Source organism: Festucalex cinctus, chromosome 9 (assembly GCF_051991245.1).
Source record: "Festucalex cinctus isolate MCC-2025b chromosome 9, RoL_Fcin_1.0, whole genome shotgun sequence".
NCBI classification, from domain to species: Eukaryota; Metazoa; Chordata; class Actinopteri; order Syngnathiformes; family Syngnathidae; genus Festucalex; species Festucalex cinctus.
Window position 1 is genome coordinate 13,590,341 of NC_135419.1, and position 25,287 is coordinate 13,615,627.

The 25,287-nt window shown below is 41.3% G+C and overlaps 1 protein-coding gene and 1 pseudogene across 2 annotated transcripts in view; one reads left to right on the plus strand and one right to left on the minus strand.

Annotated features, from left to right (window-relative positions):
- nlgn3a (neuroligin 3a) overlaps positions 1 to 25,287 on the plus strand; it is a 179,447-nt gene that overhangs the window by 95,700 nt on the left and 58,460 nt on the right. The window lies entirely within an intron of this gene.
- LOC144026459 (small nucleolar RNA U3) lies at positions 14,747 to 14,889 on the minus strand (annotated as a pseudogene).

The window sequence follows — 25,287 nt, forward strand, 5'->3', positions numbered from 1 at the left end:
ATATGATTACTGCTCTCCTCACTCCCACATCTCCTTAACTTTGGATCCAGGAGGCAGTGACCTTGAACCAGAGGCGACCCTCGTGCATCACCGCGGTGTGATGCTATTAGATTGTCCGGGAAGGAGAAAGGTTGAACAAGCATAAACAGTCCATCTCGCCTTGGATCTGGCCTGTGATGCGAGGAGAAAGTGTTCAAGAGGGTGGGAGAACAAATAGTCTGAGGGTGTTTGCGTGTGTGTCTGCGCATGCTAGCTGTGCTTGTCTGTTCAGCCACATAAAACATGGCAGTGACATTTGGAGTGGTCTGTGGGAATGTGTGGTCATACTATGGTGTCCTTTAGATCCTGAGGTCTGATAGGAAAGATTCAATTTGTTTGTAGAGGACACCCCACAAGGCCAGCTACAATTAGAAATGCATCTTTCTTGGTCTTACAATACTGATTTGTTTCCTTTCTGATGGAGACGTTGCAACGCCAAATCGGATTCCAACCATTCAAAAGAATGGGTCACACCAAAACAACAAAGCTAACCAGTGCGAAGCTTACCTAGCTAGCTAACTAGCATCACATTTCGGGCTGGGTTAAGTGACAAAAGCAGGGGAGTCATCCGAGTCATAAAAAACACGTAAGTTCGTTGCTTAGGAGCGATGTAATCTGGTGACGCTTTTGTATTGGCTGCCGCAAGTGATGTCGCTTCCAGGCGTCGGTGTCACACAGTTAACTCATTTGCTCCCAATAACGTATAAATACGTTTTTTCAATGTTCTAAGTTTCCCAAAGACGTATTTAAACGTTTTTTTTGTTGGTTTTTTTTTATGCTAGAGCATACAGAAGGCTTTGATGCAGCCTCTCAACAGCAAAGAACGGTTGCAGAAATGGTAGTTATTACACAAACGGCCAGCAGGTGGCAGCAGAGCAAAGGAGATCAACCAGGGCCATCTAGAAAAAAAAGCTCAATTACTTACAATTTTAAATATAATTTGTGAAAACTGATGAAACTTAGCTCTCTTCTCATGCTAATTGCTGCAAAACGGAAACAGATAGAAACATACTTTTTTTTCCTGATGAAAGAAGAGACTTTAATCTTCCTTTTGATAGGTTCCATGCTTTTATAGCAATAGGACACAATATTCTGTGGGCCTTGCAAAATCAGTCAAAATCCAGTAAAACGGCCGGGAGCGAATGGAATTGCTTCTGTGAGAATGGCTGGGAGTGATTGAGTTAAAAGATCACAACCCCCAGACTACTGTTTGACCTTCCTTTTTCCGGCTCACGAACAAAGACGAAAACAAAGGATTTTTGTGTTAATTATAGCTAATTTTCATTAGTATTTTCAATGTAAAATTTTGTGGTTTCAGTTCGTCTTTGTTGTCTTCAAGGCAATTTTGTTTTTTTGATATTTCATTAAGGAAAAAGTTTCTTCAATTTTAGTTTATTTTGTTAGTTTTTGTGAACTAGAATGACCTTGATGAAAGTGCGCTACATTCAAATGAGTATTAAATACCGTAATTGGTGGACTATAAGGCGCATCTGATTATAAGCCGCACCCAGTACGTTTTTAAAGGAAAAGGCATTTTGTACATACATAAGCCGCACCTGACTATAAGCCGCATGTGCCCACATTGAAACATGAGATATTTACAAAGAAAGACGGTACACAGAAAGAGTTTTCAAAGGTTTAATAATATACCTTAGCTTTTCTTTGCAAACAGTGCCTGTGACGTAGCAGTAACACAGCAGCAATACGGTAGTAACAGCACTAACAGGGCTAGTTAAATATAAATACCGGTAAAAGTCACTGACACTGAGACTTCTTGTATTTTCAATGATGAGGGTCTGTTCATGCTAATTTTATTCGTGCATTAAACTTCCTCGAAACATATATTCCACCTATGTCACTCTTACCTTTTCCGCTCGAGCGCCCCTGGCGGCCGTCAGAAAAAATACATATATTAGCCGCATCATTGTATAAGCCGCAGGGTTGAAAGTGTGTGAAAAAAGTCGCGGCTTATAGTCCGGCAATTACGGTAATAATAAAGTCCAGCTAGGCAGTGAATCAATGCCTTTGTTATGTCGTAGTTGGCCTTTCTTGCCATCTTGGCAAGGGAGATAAAATACAAAAATAGCCAGGTTAGCTTATTATAGTTAGCAACTAGTACGACTCTAGCGGATGGATTTAAAATTGGTCCAAAGACATTGGGTTCTGCCATTGGCTAGTGTGAGAGGTTAAAGTAAGTTATTTTTAAAATTAAAAGGAAAACCTTTCCATAGGTTGGTGAGGCTGCGTTATCGTGTTGGTGTGCACACTGATATGTTAAAAAAAAAAAAAAAAAAAAATCAATATGAGGCTTGATAAAGACTATAATCAAGGTGAGTTTGCAGCACACTCAAGGTCAGCAGTTCTATTCTGGAGAATAGGCAAGCGTCAGAAGACTGTCGGTCAGTTGCATACGGTGTGTCCAAGTCACGGAGTGATAAATAGGACAAGTGTATAAACTGCAGAAATTGACTGGAAGCCAGAAAAAAAAGGTGCATCATTGTGGTGTTGGGGGACTGCCATGGTTTTGAGTGGATGAGAACCCTGGCAGGGTTGCAGTGTACGATACTGGAGCTTGTCCAGGGCTTTGCTGGGAACCTCGGGTAGAACTTCATTGCATAGTAGAAATGGAAGAGCCGCTATTAAGAAATAAAGTAAATGATGGCCATAGTTTAAAAATATGTTGGCAGTGGAAGGTGACAGACTCGTTGATGTATTGGATGTGGTACTACAATGTGAGGAGATAGCACGGAACAACCCCATGTTGAGGACTTCAGCAACTACAAACTGTATTGTCACTGTTAAATTGTAGATGAATACATCATCTACGTCCTGTCAAATGTAATCAGAAGTGGGTCAAGCACAGAACCTTGTGGCACAACTTGGCTGACGGCAGCTAGAGTGGATCTTAGCTATTAAATGTAGTGTATGGTCTCTACTTTATATCGTGTCTTGGAATGTGTACCACATTGGCCTCAAAAACTGCTTATAAAGTCGTTGTTTTTCTTCTTTTTTTATGCCTTTGCTGCTGTGTCAACAGCAATTTCAAGAGCAAACAAAGCACTGATGACCATGAGCCACACATAAGCTAAGCCTAATGTAAACAAGTAAGCATAATTTGATCCACATTATGAAGTACAGCAGCGCTATCTACTTGGATTCCGTTCTGTTTAAACCCTTATAAGGCAGTTAAAGTTTTTTGACATTTTGTAAACACTGGGTGTGTGTCATACAGCTATTCTGTTGGAACTAATATTGTGAACCCAATATAATATTTGGTGTTCAAAATAAGACAGGTGTCAGTATCCAATGACCAACATATTGCACAGTAATATTTATTGCATTCATTTACTTTGATTAAATGTTGCCAAATGTCTGTTTAAGCCCCTAAGTCCTTCATTGTTACTCAATTTCCGCAGGCTGCTTCTGTGTCTTTGCGGCAGCATAACGGATTCCCCATACAGCAGCATACATGCTAACAATGCTTGACAGGGATTAAAAAGGACATGGATTTGAGATTGAATTTAAAAATGTCAGCCGGGTCTATGCATCTGGATTTCAGATTTTACGTTGCGAATCATTATTTTCCCTGATTTTCCTGGCAGAACATGTTTGGAATTCATCTGCGAAGAAGTGTATTCATGAGAAGGATGAATCCTGTTTCTTTTTTTGTGATGAGGATTGAAAGGGCAAAGGCAGGATGACTCAAAGTGCCTGTTTTATCGTGAATCCCGCCTGTTAATGTGTAGGAGCAATCTGAAGCTCCTGTAAGTGGTGCAAAGGTTGCATCAAAACACATCTCACTCAACCACGTGATCGTTCACCCTACCAGTGTAGTATACAAAAATTGTACAGTGGTGCCTTGAGATACGAGTTACCCACCATGCGAGAAGAATTTGGAGATTATCGTCATCGTATTGTGGCAATGAACTTTTCACTTCACAACTAGTAGCAGTTTGAAAGATAGTGAACACTTCTATTGTCATACTAAACACTTAAAAAAAATGAACTGTGTGTATTTAAAATAACCACATAGCTTTGCCTTAGAACAGAACATTCAGCATAATATTAACTGACAATGCAAAACACCACAGATGGGTCAATGAATTGCATCTGTGCTAAAACATTTTAAGAAATGCAATATACAGTACTTCTTTAGCCTTTCCCCAAAATATCAAAAGTTGCTATTGATTATTACTGCAGCTTACTAAGTCCAATTTCAAACTTTTTTTCACATGTGTCTGTGTAATGGCCCCAAGTGGCCAAGGCATGCACACCAGAAAGAGCAGCACACTCTCCAATGAATTGATACAAAAGCTGAGTTTAATTTTTTACATTCTGTTTTAAATAAATTTTAGAATGCAAGTCTTCCTATTGATTTTGTTGTTGTTGTTTAATTGGAATAGATTAATGGCATTATTGTCATTAATTTCAGTCCCATACATCCCATTGGTGACATTTTAACATTGGATTAAAGCTTGCTGACAGCATACTTTTAAAATGCAGTATTTCCGTTTAAATGCCAGCCATATTTAAATTCACAACAATGTAATCATGGACACTATATTATGGCAATACTAGTCATTGAATGAGAATAGAAAACAATGGAAAGAAGTCCAATTATTTGTTGCTATAAAGGTGCAAACAAATCCATGTCCTGTGCCAGTTGCTGTTGGCACCGCCACTCTAATGTCCATTTGCTGCCATATTGTAAAAAGCTAAATTAGCTTCCTCTGGAGCCAATTTGGCTAAATTAAGCAGCTTAGGAAGGTCATAGTACCGATTTCATTTGAACCTATTAAACGATGTAATGAGGGAGTATTGCGATGTTTGCCCACACCATACAATCGTAAACACAGTAAGATTGCATACGCTCGTCGATAGTCAACTATAATTATCATATTTATATATCGTTATCCATAAGCTTTCCAGGTGAGTGACACAAAAATGTCTGGTATCCGATATCTTCCTGGCCATGCTCCCAAATTGGGCCTCCAATGTTTGGCCACTGAGCAACCTTGTTAAGGGAAATAATGAATAAATTGCCCAAGTAATTATGAAAACTGCTCACAAGCGGGACTAATGCTCCTGCTCATATAATTAGAGCAGGGAGCTGCCACTCAGAGTTACTCTTTGTGCCAGTCCAGAGGACAGAGTGGTGGACGATGCTCCACTCACGAGCTCAAGATGGGCCAAATCTAACAGCGTCGCAAAGGTAAAAGATGGGATGTTGTGTTTTTGTTTTTGTTTTTTTGTGAGCAGAACCACACTGCTTGAATCAGTTATCCTGAGCTAGAGTCTGGGAAAGCAGTAAATAACCTGTTTTTCAATGTGGAAGCAATTGCAAAGTGGGTAACAATTGTCAGATAAAAGAGGCATTTTCAATAACATATGTCTGTGAGTCTCGGAGCAATAATTTGTAGACATTAGAGTGCATTATCTGTGACACAAGCCGTCGGTGAACACTCAAGTGAAAGAATAGACGTGTATATACAAGAACATGGAATGATTCGATCGGCTACATTTTTTTTTCTTTTTTTTGTTGTTGTTCTACACCTGCTAGCTGTTGGCTGCTGATGCTATCGTAGCGCCCGAGGGCCTGGCGACTGAAAACAAGATGTCCACCTAATAAGATTGTGAATCCTTCCCTCCATTAGAACGTGTCTGTTTTCCTCTCCTTATTGGCAATGTGGTTGGGTCAGTAATACGCCCCTGTAAGCTCCAGGCAAACTACCTCTGAGGACTAAAGCGCTAACAAGAAAACCTGTCACCTTTGTGGTGGTACAGTCATTCCGTTCTTATGTTGTAGCTGCATACATCCACCCAAGTGAACTCCTCAGTAGCTCACAAGACACAGAATACAAAACACATTTACTTGAACTATGATTCTATCAATCATTTCAAATATGATTTCTATTTCTGTAGGGCAACATAATCGCAGTCGTTTCACATTACAGTTTGTCAGTGCAAAATTAGCATTTTGTGCCTCAACACGTTGAATATCAAAACTGAAAATTAAAGATTTTTTATTTTCCTTATCAGTAGAGATGGCCCCAACATAGCTTCGCTGAAATCGACGCCTACGTGTTAAAGTGGAGCTCTGTGATACGCACGTCGCATCGGCTACCTAGCTAGCCGGCTACTAGTGCAGCTAAACCAATTTCCGAGTTGCTCCTAAGTAAGTGAATCAGGAATAAGCTACATTTCTGATAAGTATTGTTTTTACAAATTGATGATGAGGAAAGATGGAGAAGCCATGCTAATTGCTAAGCTAACGTACCGGTAATCGCAATGACGTGCTCAGGTGATCAACCACACTTTTCACAGAAGTCTCTCTGGAACCGCATCCATCTTTGAACAACAAAATAGCGCACAAATAAGTGTATGCACTCTGGAGTGAAAATTATACTAAACGGAACCGGAATCTAGAAATAAATTACAGTGGGCTATGCTAATTATACGTCAGCTGAGAAGAGTAGCTATAAGATTAAAAGCATATTAATAGATGACAAAATATTGATAATATCAGTAATGTTATCTGTTTGTTTTCACAAGTTTTGACTTTTAAGGTCTTCACAACAAATGTTCTCAAAAGTACATTACAGTAGATCTCATCATTTATCAGTTCAGCTTTGCTGAAAGACCACATTACACATTCGGATAACAGAAATCAATATTTTTGAACACAACTGCTCCACAAAGGACAATGGTTATTTCGAGCCTTACGTCCATTCTGCAAAGTAATGCTAAAGATGACATGCTAACTTTATTAGCCTGTGTGCTAACGTCTCCTGCCAACATCCAGTCACTCTCTTCACTTTGTAACGGTGTGTAGGCTTGCGTTCGAGAGGTGAAAGAATGGCCTGTTAAAAGCTCCGAGCTGTTTCCATGCCATTGTTGTATTGAGCAGATTAATGCTGCCAAGTAGGAGTTGAGTCTAAGCGGAGGTGTGCTTGCAGGCTTGACATCATGACATAACCCATTTATCAAATCAATCAACTCTGCACAATTACAGGGGGGAAAAAACTCACCCTTGTATGAAAAATATGTGCCCATGTCATACATCAATTTTCTATACCGCTCGTCCTCATTAGGGTGGTGAGCTGGCACCTATCCCAGTCGACTTTCCCCAGTCAATCACCGAGAACAAATAAACAAACAGCACTCACATTCACACCTTTGGATAAATTCGTTTTCAATTAACCTAACATGCATGTTTTTTGGAATTAAACCTGCTAACCAAGAGCCATTGAGTGGTTAATTTTGAAGCGAACACACTTGATTTTGGTTTTAAATAAATCATTTTGCCCCAATTTCGTTTTAGTAATGACTTGAGTAACAAAAAGTCAAATAGTGACGATTCAGCGTTTGAACCCTTGTAATCACATATTTTTTCCTAAAATGCTAATTCAATTCCCTCAGCACATTTGGCGGAAATTGGTTAGACTCATTTTCGTCCTGGGTGTATAACAGATGCCTGCGCTCATGTTGCTGTTTGCACTGCGCCTGTTGTAAAGTAGCAGTGTGCGCCCCACATAAGCCCATAGGCTTATACGCCATACGAACCCATTAACATCTGCTATCAAATAAAGCAAACAATACTCAATTAAGGGAAGATGCATCTGGCGTAGTATTACATCAAATTAGGTGACTGACAAGCCCACAGCCAGGAGTAGATACTGTATATTTCCTTATCATATAGCCTTCCTTGGAAAATGGATTGAGGAGGGGGTGAAAGTACCGCAATCGAGGGTCATGTGTTGAGTGCGGCGACAATTTCTTCCAACAATGTCCCCGTCTGTATTCTGCTTGGTCAGCAGGTGCTCTGAAGTGGGGGGATGTCTTATTTAATCAAATTACCCACAAGAGCTGCTCCTTCTTTTATTAATTTATTGAGGAAAGGTGAGGGGGGGTAACGGGTGGGTGAAGGGGCACGGATGAGCTCCTCTGTGATCAGTGTGTTTGCGCTCTCTGAAATGTGAACCACAGAGGGCTGACATAACTGGACCTGACAGTGGCAAACACACTCATGCTCGGCTGAGAGAGGACAAGTTGACTTTTCCACTTGGGCCTCGTTAGGGAATCTGAATGAATAGCCTTCAAAGTCGCAGGTACCGCAGCTGGCTAGCTTACCCGCAAAGCTGAACCATATGGGAATAAACCAATATAAAATTAGTACTTCAATCAGTAAAGAAATAGTTTATTTCTGATGTGTATATTTCAACAAGTTCATGTTTCTCGACTCTTTTTCTCCCTCAGCTTTTAGTCATATACTACAACGGTGTATTAGCGTCACCTAGCAAGGAAAAGTAATAAAACAAGAAGAGATATAAAGACGTCATGACGAGATTTGACCTCAGTTGTGATGCCGTCACCAAGTTGTCACCAGTTGACATCCTACTTCAGAATTCAGAATGACTCCATATCTAACTTTATACGTCATCTTTTTTTTTTCTAATACGGCACATAATAAACAGCCCCAAAGTGCATTGCAAACAAAATGTGTTGCTCTTTAGTTGCAAGCTTAAATTTTACGTTCTTAAGTATTTATGTACTGATAAAGTGTACCAGGGCACGGTGGGTGAGTGGTTAGCACGTCCGCCTCCCAGTATTGAGGAGAGTTTGAGGCCAAACTCCTTGGAGTTTGCATGTTCTGCCCGTGCCAGCGACGGTCTTCTACGGGTGCTCCGGTCTCATCCCACATTCCAAAGACATGCATGGCAGGTTAATTAGGCGCTCCGAATTGTCCCTAGGTGTGCTTGTGAGTGTGGATGCGTGTTTGTCTCTGTGTGCCCTGCGATTGGCTAGCAACTAGTTCAGGGTGTACCCTGCCTACTGCCCATAGCCAGCCGGGATAGGCTCCAGCACCCCCTGCGACCCTTGTGAGGAGCAAGCGGTTCAGAAAATGGATGGATAAAATGTGCCAGTATATGCTACATGTTCAAAATACATTCCTGCCATGCATCTTTGCCACTTTTTTTTTTTCAACCAAACAAACAACTACAAAAACAACAACAACAACATAAGCTATTCAACTTATGGCTAGGCTAGGCTAGGATGGTTTGATGGACACTTACAGTTTATTGTTATCATGGATCAAACATGTTCATTGATCATTATAGTATTCAATGATGACCATACTATATTAGGGTCAATTCAGATATTCATACTACTAGGAACTGGGGAGAAACATGTACTTCATAAAAGCTACATTGAACTCACATATGTATCCACCGCAATATAGCCACTGGTCATTTTGTTTAGTCATGTATAATTAATGTAATAATGTATAGTATCACTAGCCCAAACCATAAGCCTGTCATGGTATAATCAAATATAGTATTTGTAAGATTGTATAGTTAGAAAAGTGGCAAATCATACAAAAATGTTTTTTCTTGAAATAGTGTGCATGTGCAAACCCCGCAGAGACACTCCTAAAGAATAGCGGGCCCACTCTATAAACATGGCGAGCAGACTGCACTCGAAAGCCAACCTTTTGACTTTAAAAGACTGTTTTACCATAATTTAGAATTGGTTAGGCTGGCCTTAATAGTTTTCAAAAATACATAAATCCTTGTAGGATGCTCATTGAAATTCAACATACAGCAAACTTAAGGATATTTATTGCATTGACAGAGCAAGACCTTCATTTACTGTAATGCATTTCAATTTAAGTGCCATGCTCTTTTGTTGTCAAGGGCATTCTGTTAACTTAGATTACATTGTATGTTTTATAGTAGTGTACATCTCTCCGCAAAAGACGATTTGATACATGGGGTGCAAAACAATTCAAGTAATCAACTCAGTTCGAGGATTATGATTTGATTCGATATGGTATGGCTCAGTTCGAAAGGTGATGCAATTACCTTTTTTATTGTCATTATACATACATTTGAATGAACTTATCGGTACTGTAAATGTGCCATTTCCTTCTAAGCTACATAAACTCCAATAAATGACGATTCGATACGTATCTCGATATATTTTAAAGGACAATGATGTGATTAGTGGATGGATGGATGGATGGATGGATGGATGGATGGATGGATGGATGGATGATTGGATGGATGGATGGATGGATGGATGGATGGATGGATGGATGATTGGATGGATGGATAGATGGATGGATAGATGGATGGATGGATGGATGGATGGATGATTGGATGGATGGATGGATGGATGGATGGACAGCTGATTCAATGCATGACATCTTTTACATTAAAAAAACAACTATTTTCCGGTTCAAACCGGTTTTTGATAGACCCCTAATATTTTTCAGTAAAAAGACCATTTGGCTAGATCATCCACTTAAGTTGGAGGTAATAAAAGAAAAGGCTACTCTACTTGAACAAGACTCTTTATGAGTAAGACTCCTTAGGCTAAAACTAGACCAATCAAACCAAGGCCCCAAGCAAAACCGGTTGTTCAACCCTCCATCCTATTCTATAATCTGTACAGTGGGTCTGGCCAACCTATATGGTCTGCGGCACAAAACCACGGTAACATTTTATCTAAAGGTTTATCTCACTGTGGGGCTTGAGCTATGCTGCCGAGGTGTCAGGCAGATTTCGGGGCGATGAGGAGATGGAAGAAAGACAAACAAACAGAGGCCTGGCACAATCTCACATCGCCAAGCGCTGAGGACGCGCACAGGCAACCGACATCTCTGGGGACTGCGGGAAGCTGAGATGAAACAGAAAGCAAGATCTAACCTTTTTATTGTTGTTGTTGTTGTTGGAACCTAGTTTTTTATGTGGCTAGATTAAAAGGCAGAGTGACGCAGTGAAATGAAAAAGGAATCACTCCAAGCTGTTTGGGAGTTAAGACCTCTGTTGGAAACAGGACTTCAGTATCAATTGCAGTTGGAGAAAAAAAAAGCAAAAAAAAAAAAGACATCTTTTGTAAGACATGCTACGACGGTGCGAGCGCATTGTGTTACAGGCACCAATACGCAACAGTCAAGCTACCTCTGCTGTAAAAGTGTTATGGTAATACACAATTTCAAAGGCCTTTCATTCATTTTTCATGCGTCCCTTGTTCTCAGGGTGCGGGAACAGCACCGTTTCAACAACAAAGGAATACGTAAGGCCAAGCTAGCCAAGCACACGCGCACTGTTAAAAGTTAAATCCATTCTACACATGATCCCAACTTGAGGTTTTAGTTTGAACAGCAGAGTTTTTATATCCAACTGGCATAATCGCCATATCAAAGATCTACTTTGTCGCAAAGTATTCTTCGCAAGCCGCAAAACCACAAAACGAATGTTCAATGTACCAGTATGGAATAGAGAGACGTGGTATTGCCTGGTGATACGAAACGGGTTGAAGTATTTTTGTCAAGATTGACAGAAGAATCCAAGGCACAGCAACACTGACAGACTCCATCCATTTGTGTGAAGTACACTAAAATGATACACTGGCTTGCATTGAGAAGAATGTCATTGTCAGGATGACCCCAGGTAACCTACGCTTGTCCTCTCTGTGGTATTAGGGAACCAACCGGGTTCGTGTTGGTGTGTTTTGTATTGGCTTTTTGCTAGTTAAATTTACTTCAATAACACTGACCAACCCCCAAGTGAATTATTAATAATCAAGCACTAATTTGCTCTTTGGGGATTTTCCGAAGTAGCAAAATCCTTGACATACATTTATTTCCTGTGCCAGAAAATTATGTAAACCAACAACTCGCCAGGGATCTTTTTATTGCTAAATGGCTTTCTAATGTCTAATATCTAACTGACTGCACCTCTACAGCTTGATCCAGATCCTCCTTTAATATTCTGTTTATTGGCCTGTTAACCAACACAGATTAATGGAAATCAGTTTGATAATGTATGCAAAATTCTGATAACTGTTATGTGCTATTTATAGTTAGTATGAAACCTGAGATAAGGTAATTTAAACAAAAGGGCTATTAGCAGGCTAAGTTATGACACATGTATCCTATAGTTGTTAAAGTGCTAGATGCAGATGTGTAGCAACCTATTTAACACATTTGCTCCCAATAACGTGTAAATTAGTTTTTTTTTTAAATGTTTTATGTGTCCCAAAGACGTATTTATATGTTTTTTTAGGTTGGTTTTTTTTATGCTAAAGCATACAGAAGGCTTTGATGCAGCCTCTCAACTGCAAAGAACGGTTGCAGAAATGGTAGTTATTACACAAACGGCCAGCAGGAGGCAGCAGAGCAAAGGAGATCAACCAGGGCCATGTAGAAAAAAAAGCAAAATTACTTACAATTTTAAATAATTTGTGAAAACTGATGAAAATTCGCTATATTCTAATGCTAATTGCTGCAAAGCGAAAACAGATAGAAACATGTTTTTTTTTTCCTGATGAAAGAAGAGACTTTAATCTTTCTTTTGATAGGTTCCATGCTTTTATAGCAATAGAACACAATATTCTGTGGGCCTTGCAAAATCAGTTAAAATCCAGTAAAACAGCCGGGAGCGAACGGGATTGCTTCTGTGAAAATGGCTGGGAGTGAATGAGTTAAAGCTGTGGCTAGATGTAGCCTTCCACCCCCAGCGACTCAAGTCTATGGAGTTGGTATTAACCACAGGAAGATGAGAAGATACCGACCACTAATGCTCAATTGGAAGTGAAGCTGAAGCCCCAAGAGACCCTGATCAAATCTCCGGAGGAAAGCTCCAGTCTTCCCTGACGTAGCAAAGTTCAGCCGCAAATTGCCCAGCCTGTACTGTCTTCTTCTAAATTGATCCTCTTGTACAGTGAAGAGGAAGAGGGTCACAGCAGTCATTTGGAGAACTCCAGAAAGTTCAGATTTTGATTGAGAGGTACTTTCACGTTGACGCTGAGGAGGAAAGTCCAACATGCTTTTAAGCCGGCTGATGTTAAAGTTCAGAGGAAGGAGTCAGGAGTTTGAAATGAGGTTTAGCACCTCTGCTTAGTTGCAGCAGACCTTTGGGAAGAGCGTATAAGCATCTTTTGTAGGTGACACTGCAAATTCAGCCCTGACTGTGTTATTTGATGGTGTCAAGCTTTGCGGAAGTGTCCAGGGAGGAGGTCGGACCTCTTTAAACCTGAGTTTTGTGTGCACTCAACGTGATGGTGGCTATAGATCTTGCACCGTATTTCACAGTAAATACGTGCTATTACCACTGGCTCAAATGTCTGCTCCCTGTGCCATCATTCCAGCACTTCATCAAATTGATATTGTGGGAAAGAGCCATCACCTGGTTGTTAGTTTGTAAACACACCGAGACTTTCCTCCCAGTTTTGCTGGCTGTAGCCCCAGATTTTTTTTTTTTTTTTTTTTAACAATAGGAATGGTCACTTGGGAGCAGTGGATGAGAGTGAAAGCAAAAGTGCTGTCGCAGTTTAGTTAGATTGATTAAAGGAGTTGAACGGAACCCTCATAGATGAGTGAGTCTCATTCGAGAGCTGTGCAGTGGCTTAGGCAGTGGTCCCCAACCACCGGGTTCCGGGCCACTTTGGACCGGGCCACAGCAAGCCGCGCAGTTGAGAGAATAAAAAAATAAATGAATAAATCAGAGGCTTCAAACATTTTATTTTGAAAAGTGACTGGATTCACTCAGTTTCAACTGTCTATTACGGTCTTTTAACACGTTAAGATGCTAATTATCTTGGTCGCAGATGCTAATATTAAAGTATATATTTGACTCATTTAGCCAATTTCAACAGTAAAAAGTTCATATATTGTCTAGAATGAATTTGATGACTTCATTATTTTTCATGTACAATTGATACCTTTAAAAACACGTTTTGCCATTAGCTGTCGGCTGAAGATGACATCACGCGTGCTCATGGAACAGGTAACGATCAATCATGGCTCATTTGCTAACGTCACATGACCAAACCCAGAAAAAAGGTCAACTGTGATTGGTCGTTACCTGTTTCCCGAATACCTCCGTTATTTTCAGTTGACATAATCTGTTTTCAGCTACATAAAAATACACAGTGGATTTATGTTTGTTTGTTTGTTTGTTGCACACAGGAAATTCTGTAGAGTAAATTTGACTCTGTTTTGAGTAAATTTGACTCTAGTATGGAACCAAATAGATAGTTTTAGAATAATATTTACCCCTCCAACTGGTTGCTTATATCCAAGAGGAGACCAAAAACGTTTTGGAGTTACAAAGATTCCAGCTGACACGAGCGATATACTAACACACAGCAGGAGCTGTGTGGCGGGAGTAGATCGCCAATCTGAAGCTCGTGAGTTCGTTCCTTAACCCTTGAGTGACTTTTATTTTTTTCCGATTCTTTATTTTACTCTCTTCCAAGTGTAAATATTGCTCTACAACTGAGTCTATTTAGTCCCACTCTAAATAGAGTCAGATTTGCTCTACATAATTTACTGTGTAGCATTTTAATAATTAGCCAAAAGTCCGCAAAAGTTATGGACTTGTATGGCGGCGATAAAAAGATTGGGGCCAATGGGTTAGAGTACTCTAGGCGGAGGGCCGGTGGGTGTTTGTAGCCACGGTGTACATATTCTCCACGTGTGTAACCTGCGCGTTAGGTGTGTCGGCGTGTGAGGAACTAATTGAAATGAGAGGCGATGTGCGAGTCTCAGCCAACATGGCCGGTCCATTTGTCAGGATGACATCACTGTACTCACACCCCTTCCATCTACGCCCAGCGGCACACAGCCATGCTCCTCCATGTGATTAATATCTATGCCTCCCTCACCGCCTTGAATACGCAACCCCCATCCCATTTCACTGCCACGGCGACACACATGCAGCAATGCAAACAAACAGTGTTGGATGCCAGTGTTGGAGTAATCGTAGTTAGCGAAACCATACACTTTAGAAACACATTTCTCCAATCAGAAACTATAGAAATGATCCCTGAAAGTATAGTCTTTGCTCGCTTATATGCGATGGCGCCCCCATTTACCAGCACACACAGATGGCCGCAGCTTAGTGGCCAAAAGTCTCTAACACTCACAAACGCAAATAAACACACACATGCAAGCGCAGCGTCCTTGCTCTTTGTTGGGCTTGTTCAGATTTCATACACTTGCTTCCCCTTTCATTAAATGTACCTGCACGATGTAATCAATCCAACACAGAAGAGGATGTCATTAATCCTATCTTTACGAAGCTTGTGAATTTACAGTTTTAGTTGACACTGTCGGAGAGGTCGTAATTCTACTTTATTACTTTATTAGTGAGGTCATAGTGTCCGATGGGTATGAAAGGCAGTGCCTCTCTTCTCAGATGTGACCGATATATGAGGGGACACCTCTATAATCAACATGTAGTTAAGCTGATAGATACCACTAATAGTGTCAATCAAAACTGAAGATTGCTGGAATTTCACAAGTTGTACACAGTCAATTCCAGGATTCTGGAGAGTTTTTCAAGATTTTGATTTTTGAAAATTATCTGTTAACGGGTCAAACTCTGCAACACGTTTATCAAGCGGTTCACTCATCAGGGTTGGATTCCAGTTCAACTCCTCTTGTGAGAATTGTGCATATTTTCACCATATTTGTACTTTTTTTTGTGCCAAAAAACAAACATTTTAAACTGTCCATAGGTTTAAATGTCAATGTGAATGAGTGCATAAGCTGTATGTGGCCTGCAATTGGCTATATCCAAAGATTCAAATCACCTGTGCCCATAATGGGGATAAATACTGTAAAAAAATTGATTGAAAGAATCGGTCAAACTGTTGTCATCAAAAAATCTATAGCCTTTCCTCACTCTAAAGACAATTAATTAGCATTTCAACCTACTTGACTATCATAAAAATTTAAATTTAAAATGAAAATCTAATTTTATGGTCATTGCACATGTAATTCGTTTGATTTTCAATCCGAGAAGCATAACATGAGGGATAAGAGGACTGATAGGTTACCAGGCAGTGCCCCAAATTCTTAAATGAGAAAAGGGAGAATAAGAGGTAAGGAGAGTGTGGGGGGAGGGGGTGGGGGGCTTTCAAACTATGACTGTATAGCAGGGGCCTAGTGTGAGATCTGAAAAAAAACAAAAACAAAAAAAACAGTGCGTAGCAAGATAAGAACCCAGAATGTCTCTACTGTTAGGCAGACATGTCAACCACTAGTCCATAGTGCTATCATTCTGTAAAATCTTGTCACATTTCAGTCCAAAATTCTAATGTCATTGTGCTCTTGAGGTCAGGTGCGAGTTGTATTTTTCATTTGAAAATTGATGAATGTAATTTGAATTGTCTGACTTAGAGGTTCAGCTGAATTTTTATATGCTCTGCCTTTTGCTGCTACATTGAGAGCAGCATTGTTGGCGTCTTTATACAATATGCAGAATAAATCGGCACAACTAATTTGGAGATGATTCAAAACCAGAACACCGTGCTCATTCCTGTAGCCAAGTTTTATTGTCGAGCTAGCTTTCGGAAGACAAATAACAAGACTAATTCCAAGATGCCGCGCTAAACGGCGAGGAAACATTGTTCACATAAAGGGCTGCTGATCTACAGCGCACATTGGAAGAAATACAAAGGAGAAATGTGAGAAAATTATTTTACAGCACCGGAATTTCAGATGCAGTATAGTCGACTTCTCGCTAAGTTCCGATAAGGATCACACAAAACTAAGGTTATTATGGTCTGTGGGAATAAGAAGCGCAACAACCTGTAGGAAGGAGGAGCTGGGCTTTGAAGATCTTCTGAATGATGACTTTTCTCTCCGTTTCTACTCTTCTGACTTGCTTTGATAAGCTCTACTCTGATCTCCTGTGTGGTATCACACTGAATTAGTGCACACTGAGTGCACGATGTTGTTCAACCTTCTCGCCACCCAAGCTCATCGGTCAGATTTGCACATTTTTCATGCCAGGCTTTTGAACTTAAATGCACACCAACACACAGACTCGACTGACTCTGGTACAGGTTGGAAGGCAAAAAAAAAAAAAAAAAAAGATCTTGAGTATAAGAACCCTTTCAAAAAGGTAGTGGGTAAATTGTGAAATGTCTCCCAATGAGTCGTTTTCTTCCAAGTGGAACCAAAGAGCTGCTTAACCTCGCAGTTGTGCCTCTTCAACACCAGTCTTTTTCTCTCGCTTGGCGGGAGTGTGGAGGCCCGCCTCCACACCAGCTGTGAGATGCCGCGTCCTCCTCAATGTAAAACCATTTGACTGTCTTTGACAAGTAACTGTCTGTGCTCAAAGCAATGATGTGTAGAAAGTGTGAGGTAGTCGCTTGGAAGAAGAGGTTGAGGGAGGCAAGCGCAGCAAAAGTAAAAAATGGACCGTTTAGAAGCAAATGAGTTTCCAATTTAGAGGCGTGAACACATCAGTGGGTCTTATTCAGAACTGTACATGCAAACTGCCCATTTAGGCCTAGTGTGCATAGAGTCTCTTGGGTCACATGACTTGATCACTGGGACAAGTCGCACAATCAGACTAGATTGCCCTCAAGTCACATGCTGGAGGACGAACAGCTGCCATGTGTGCCGGCAGCTCAGTTCTACATTGCGTTTTGTCTGTCTGTCCGCCTCTTTGACAAAAAACTGAGACCTAGATTAGTCATTTAAAATCTTTTCCACCATTAATGCAACCTATAACCTGTAAAATTGCGTGTACACTAGTGTTGCAGTTCTTGAGATTGGTCTTGATCTTGAGACCGGTATCAAGACCCTTTTTTGAGCGTCTCGGTCAAGCCGAAGGCATTTTTACTTTGTTTTGAATCGATCTAAGACAGAGCGTACTTGGGACTATTTCAAAAACAACATAGCAGAATTTGTTTTTGTTGCAAATGCAATAAAAAAAGATACAGGCCATTCTGTTTTGTTTTTCTTTGATTTACTTTACTGTATAAGGGTAGGCAACTCAGGTCCTCGAGAGCCACTGTCCTGCCTGCTTTAGATGTCTCCCTCCTTTAACACACCTGATTCAAATGATCATCTTATCAGAACAGGAGAGCGGCTTTCGAGGACCGGAGTTCCCTGCCAATTGATATATACAGTCTTGATCTTGTCTCGGTGTTGGCCGCCAAAATCATGGTCTCGTCTTGGTCTTAGTGTTGCCAACTTGGCGACTTCTTTTTTTTTTTCTTCAAAAGCGACTAGTGACTTTTTCTGGGGTTCCACAACATTATTCCTCTCTGCTATGGCATCCATTACAATTACATGCAAATTACCAATTATGCAAATTAGGCAATGACATCATTTGATATCTTCCTTACTGTGGTGTTGACAACACCGCTTGGTCTCGATACTCTCTAGTCTGGATAATGTCTTGGTCTCGAGAGGTGTGGTCTTGACGACACCCTTATCTGGGGTGGGGGCTGCACAAATCACAAATTGATGTGTAATGGGTGACATCATGCTGTCATCATGCTGCGGCCTCTTTGCCGCACATAATTAGATAGGTGATGTTTTATTGCTGTAAACTTTCTACTTGCTCTGGCCTTTCTTATCTATGGCAGTCTTGGAACACTTGTTAAATCCATTTACGGTCTGCAACGTAATGGTCAGTTTTGTCATTTTCACACAGGGTTTTATTATTGGTTTCCGTTGATGTACAATTGCTTAGTTCTATACTGTACCATACAATGGATCAAAACTGAGTGTTGTTTTGGTAAGGACAGATAATTCATTGGTCTCTTCAGTTGTATCAGATGAAATATCCAGTGAGTGTAAAACATAGATTTCATCTGTTTTAATCCTATGTAATTGTAATCTTTTTGGTGTAAGACCACGAAGCTCCCTCTTTGCAACCACTTTCTTTTCCACCGGAAAAAAAAAAAAGACTGTGATGTTATGTAAATGGCCTTCAGTGTTCAGGAAGCCATAAAGAGGCTTCCTTGTGCTTGCATGCCCTTCTCTCTCCTTGCTTTGCTCTCAGATCAGTACGATCTGACTCCAGCCCTGCCGTTGGGCATGGAGCTGTAAACAGGAGCTGATCTGCGTGGCAGTCACCTTCATTCAGGCCACTCCCTCACACTATTTTCAGAAAAGCCCAACCCTCACCGCCCTGAATATGAAAAGATGGGAGTTCCTAAAGGATGACTCTATATATGAGCACTGGATTTCTCCTTTTGCTTGTCGTGAGCTTGACACACAGACCCTTTATGTGGCCCCTTCCTCTCCTCTGCTTCCCATCCACACCCCAGAGGCTCCCATTCAGCTCGGGTCTGGCTGGGGGGGAAGTTGGAGCTCTTTTGTAGTGTAGGATTCTTAAGGGAGGCTGTCAAGGCTGTGACTGTGTGGGCCTTTATTTCCCCAGAGAAGAGAAGGGGGGAACAGATAGAGGGTGAGTGCAAGAGGGAGACGGGAGGGGGGGAAGTACCGAGGAAGACTTTGGACACAGAGAGCCTTGTTAACCAGCACCCCCAAAGAGATGGAGGATGAGAGGCAGAAAGGCAAAAGAAAATGGAATGAATCACACTAAAAGCTACCAAACTTGCCTTCCTTTACATCATCGCTGTTTTTCTCCAACCTCCTCTACTCTCCTCCTCCCTATCAGCTCCCTCCATCTGTCCCTGCGTAAGCTCACTTCCACAGCTCAATAACATACTTTTGCCCTCCTCCTCACCCATCTTTGCCCCCTCCTCACCCTCCGCCATTACTTCACACACATTCCATTATCTGGGAGATCAGACTCAGAAAGATGTCCGGGGTCGGAGCGATCATTATCGTCACCTCTTTTCCGCTCGAGCCTGAGTTATAGCCCGCCATATGGAAACGGACATTTAAATCATAATCAATAGAGCAATACGTATGCGGTGAGGAAAGGGTAAAGGAAATCACTGCCACGGCTCAGGAGGGAGAAAGAGACATGGTGTTTATATTGAGATAGTGACGGCGAGTTATTGATAAAAGATCACAGCGGAAAATGCATTATGTGCCGGCACGCTTGGCAAAATAAACTTTTCTAGGTGATGAAATGTAAACGGAAAGCTGCTACAGATGATACGCCAGTGGCATCGGCGGCATTGCTCCACGGTGACGCTTTAGCGAGGCCTACCTTAATCGACCCTCACGGTGCATGTGAGGCTGTACACACCGTTGTTCCCCCGACAAGCACAATGCAATGTGACAGGTGTGCGCTGGCCGGGGCTGAGACCTGGTCAAAGCTCAGCTCTGCTTCTCAGGTTGGGATCAGGGCTCAATCCGTGACCATGACCGCGCCACTGCAAGAAAATACCACAGAGCGGCATGAGACGTGGTCGCGTCACAAGATCATCCTGTTATCAGTTCAGACATGCTCCGACATGCAGCGACTTAGAGCAGGGAGACTGATGTTGATCCATGCTGTTTGTTTGCAGTAAATAAGAAAGCCTAATCTAATCTCTCATCCATCAGACAAAGAGTGGTTGGACTCCATAATCTGCCATGTTTGTTTGGTACATGTACGAATATTTCAAGACTTGCATGGCCTTAAGATAAGGATGCATCTAAGAGAAGTTCACTTTCGAGATCCTGTTACGTAGTGTACATGAATTCTGGACTTTAGTATAAATTATTAATGAGACTCGACATAAATGAAGTTTATTTGTGTGAATCCGTCTTTCTAGTGCGGTTCAACTTGAGGGCATGTGCCTTTCTCTTGTCAAAACAAAAGCGTTTTGCACAGATGAAACTGCAGGACAAGGTTTTGTTTTGTAACAAGAATCAATGGCAAACCTGCTCAGTCGTCTACCTTAAAAACATGTTTTTCTGCTTTTGTCAAGAATAAAATGCGTCCTGTTGACTACATGTTATAGCATAAGGATATTGTATTGTTTATTTCAGTTCAAATTGTTCTCTTTTGCATTTAATATTGAATTTGTCATTCATCGTCGCAAAAAAAAAGACCAGGATGCATCTGTACTCGCACTCAAGATGAACTGAGCGAGGAGTGTGCAGTCCAAAGTCTGGCTTTGATGGATCACGATATGTATCAATGACTATCATAATCAATGTATATGACTGATGCGTTTAGGAGGAATCGGATAGGGACGGGTTACTAATAAGCCATGGCTTCTACCCGTCAACCCTTCATTCGGATGTCAATGTTGAAAATGATGTGATCGATGGAACCTGTAATAATGCGTCCGAAAGTAAAAAATGAATAAAAAATGAATGAAACAAAACATTGTAGTGTATAATTCATCCTCTTTGCCATCACTGTTTCTATGCCGGTATCACCAAAAATTTAATTGTTATGACTGTTTTGGGCTTGGTTATATTAACTGTGTTTTGGGTTGGGGGCATTCTGTTATGATGTTGATGTTGTCAGTTGCTTATGCAGTTACTATGTCCCTTATGATGATAATGTATTATGATCATGATGATGATGTTTTAGCCACTCTTAGTTTGTGCAGTCTTATGCAGTTACTATGGTCCCTATGATGATAATGAGGTCAGTTGCTATGCAGTTGCTATGTCCCTCATGAGTTGCCCTTATTTTATCATATAGGCTTTTATTCTGTCATATAGAATTGTACATTGCCCGAGCAAGTTATTGAATAACACTTTTGTCAGTAGGTCAAGGTCTCTTAGTCGACCATGCAAGCTATCTTCTATGTGTTCTGCATCCAGCCCTGCTCACTGTTGTCATTTTGTATTTTTCTATATGAAGACTATTTTCTAGCATCCATGACTTGTCTGTGCTTGGTTCCTAAATTACACACCTCACGTGATATTCAATACTGTATTATTAAAAGAATATTAAGACCTGCAAAGTATACAAAAGTTGAGTTAGTGTGAAATTGATTGTTTATACATACATTAAAGTAGACTGAAAATCTTAAGGTTGATACACTGCTGATATGCTTAAGGGCCTAGACAGAGTCAACAAACAGCAGACATTAAATGTGTATCTGTTTAAAAATAGCTACTGTATTGGCAAGCATAAAAACAATTGCATTGCTATCTTAATTGCTTTCCAAAGAAAATATTCGCAGCCACCTTTCCAATTAAACCATCGCCAGCAGCTACACAATAATTATTTTTACAATAGCGCCTGCAGCTTGTCCTGTTGTCTCAGATAGTGGATTTCTACCTCTCTACAATTTAATGGCCACATTTATTTAGAAATATTTATAAATGCAGGAGCATCCGTCTGGTGAACCAACGAGTCCCCACTGAGTAGAGCATTGGCCAGCGTTTATCCTGCCAGATGGATATGCAATTCTGATTGATCATGTTTTGTCATCCTCTAATGACATATAACGACTTTTTTTTTTCCAAGTTCCAATGGGATAATTGTGACTATTTCTTTTCATTTAGTAATGTACTTTCAGAGAATATCTTTGCTTGAAATACTTGGGGGTTCATGGACTAAGTGTGGCAGTGACAATGGAAGAAAATATGATGTTGGCCTCCATGTTCAGCTTTTTGGAAGATTGTACAAGATTTTGGTGCGTTGAGGCACAGATGTGAGGTCATTTGAAAAGGCCTGGATCACTTCATCCCGGAAGTGTTTGATGGCATTTTGGTCAGGATACTCCAGTTCTTTCAAATCCACACATTTCTGGACCTTGGTTGGTTCACGACAAAGAAAGACAAGTACCTTTTCCTAAGTGTGGGCATTCATTATTGACGTAAGATCCGTCAATGACGGACGCACGTTTTGTCGACGACTAACGAATGACGGGAAGTTTAGAAAAACTGATAGACTAAGCATTGCCCTTAGTGGGTTTTCATCTGTCAATGTAATCGTCAATCTATCAATGAGGCAATGCCCATTTTGTGAACAAATGCCGGAAACACAGACAGATGCCCAATTTGAATGACAGAAGAATTGACGGGCGGCCATTTCGCTAAGAAATGACGGATTGACAAATGCATTTTGGTTTGGCTTGAAAAATTGACCGATCGACGATGACTGAAGGGTTGACGAATGATGGACGCCCAAAATTCATTGACGCGTCCCTCTCTGAGCATTACATTCTCTGTAAGATGAAGAATGAATAATTTGTTTGACTACTGTCAGAGGCACAAGTGCCCAACCTGTTTGTGTTGTATTATGCGATTGTTTCTCTTGCCGGTTGAGTTCTCACTCAGTGACAGTGTGAATCTGAGCGTGAATGGTCGTATTGCTCTAAACAGTATGTACCTTATGATTGTCTGGCAAACACTCCAGGGTGTAGCCTAGACACCAGTTACCGTGACTTGGAAATTGATGGGTGGATGTTGGATGATAAACACCACTTTGTACAAAAGACGTAAACTAAATAACTTAAAGTCAAAATTCCATAGGTTATTCAGGGCACGGGCCGCCCAGGAGGGGAGAGGAAACCAGGACAAGGAATAAGCCATGCTCCTATTAAACTTGTGTATACAAACATTAACACATCTCAAGATTTATAAAGTACATGTAGGAGATAGGGAGTATGGATTAAAGGTTTGTATTTCAGAAGCGCATTAATCACTATCCAAAAAGTAGCTCTCAGCTTCAAAAAGGTTGGTGACCCCTGCTTGAGACTAACGTTTTGCTTCTTTTTTTTTTTTTTTTTTAGTCACACTGTTGAAAAAGTAGGGCGCACGTGCGACCAAATTGGTTGCACTCTAGAGCCCTGTTATATAAGTAATATAATTGCTACTCCTGACAGCTTGTCATGATAACCACCACCATGCAGACAGATCAACCTAAAGACAAGAAATCAGGACCGATCCAATGTTTTCTCATGTGGTGATGATACACAAACGTACTGAAGCATGAATGACCGCAGCAAGCAGTGAGTGTGGACCAGTGAGCAACAGGAGGGTTAATCGCACTAAAGCACGGTACAACCGAATTGGCCTAGTCCTTAAAATATCAGGCTACGCCAGCCATTGATTAATATATTTCGTCTCAATACCTAAATACATCTGGTGTGTGCCGTAAGAGGACGGACACTAACCAGCACCCAGGAGAAGGTAGCACAAGTCTGTTGCCCTTTCGTGATGATGGCACACAGGGAGGAGCAGTGAGAGAAGTGAATGAAAAGCTCTTCAAATGGAGTCCTCCCCTCTCCTCTGCCTGTCTGTTCCTATTCCTCCGCCTGTCTCCTTGGCGCTCCCTCTCTTTCTCTGCATGTGCCACGCTGCTCTGTCATCCTCAGGGATGCATCTGAAGGAGACCATCTGTTGATCCATTTGTCTCCTGCTTTGCCGCCTGCGCCACTTCCTCCTCGCCCCATCCATGATCGGGCTCGGCCTTGCCGATGCCACGCCAACAGGCGGGCGGGGGCATGGCAAGGTGCGACGTTGAAGGCGGGGCTGGCCGTCTATCATGTTGGATTCACACGAGGAGGAATGATAAAAGGTCGTTAGGACAAACACTCTTCGAACGTAGCGTAAACAGCTAATGACTCCGGAGCAGCTGCTTTCTAATCTGTGTTTATCCAAAGTGATCATTGCTCTGTTTGACCTCGGTCACCAACACAGATTGGTATCTTTTTTCTGAGCTAGCCAAGTCTTCAAAGCGCTTCTCTTTCATCCCACAGGGCTTAAAAACAGTCCTCATCATTACATCGAGGCATCGACCATGAAATAGAAACAAAGCTGAGAAACGCTGAAGGGTATGCAACCCACCGCCACATTCACTGCCTGTGATGTGTTTAGCAGTCCTTGGAGGGAGGGGCGCTTCTTTGTGTCCACACGTCTCAAGAGTTGTCGCCTCGCATGCATGTTCTCGGCTTTGATGGACATTGAGTCCACCATCAGGACTTTAGGGAGCGCCTGCCTTTGAACTTCTCCCTTGGCTCTCGATTATCCATCATTCAGCAGGGCTCAGGCCTGTGAGAGCCGCTGGGAGAGGGCGGTGCAATAATACAGTATGAGGTCTGATGGGCCCGGGAGAGTCACTGTCCAAATCAGACATCATTTAGTAGATGACACAGTGGGAATGTCTTTGGATAGAACCTGCTAGGAATTCTGCTATCGAGCGATGAATGCGAAAGACGAAGATAAAAGATGCGCTTGTTGTGACTTTAAAATATGACCATTGCTCCCTTTTTTTTTTCCCAGTGATGCATAAGGTTTTCATCTGGACTGATCGATATATCAGATGATGGGTGTTCACCCAGGGAGACATGACATTGATTTCCCTTAAGGTGCCCGATGACATGTGGTCCTCAAGCACTCCTATTTTACCAACAACCCTGTCATCCAATAAGTCATGATTTCACCGACGCTGTCAGCTGGTGTGATGGTTAGCAGATAACCTTTCACAGTGAAGATGCATGCTCATAGCCAACACACAAGATGGACAAAAGTATTGAAACACAATGAGCTATTTATATTTGAATTCTTATTGAGACGTAGACACACCGCATTGGACAAATTTAAACAAACGGATTAATTTGTCT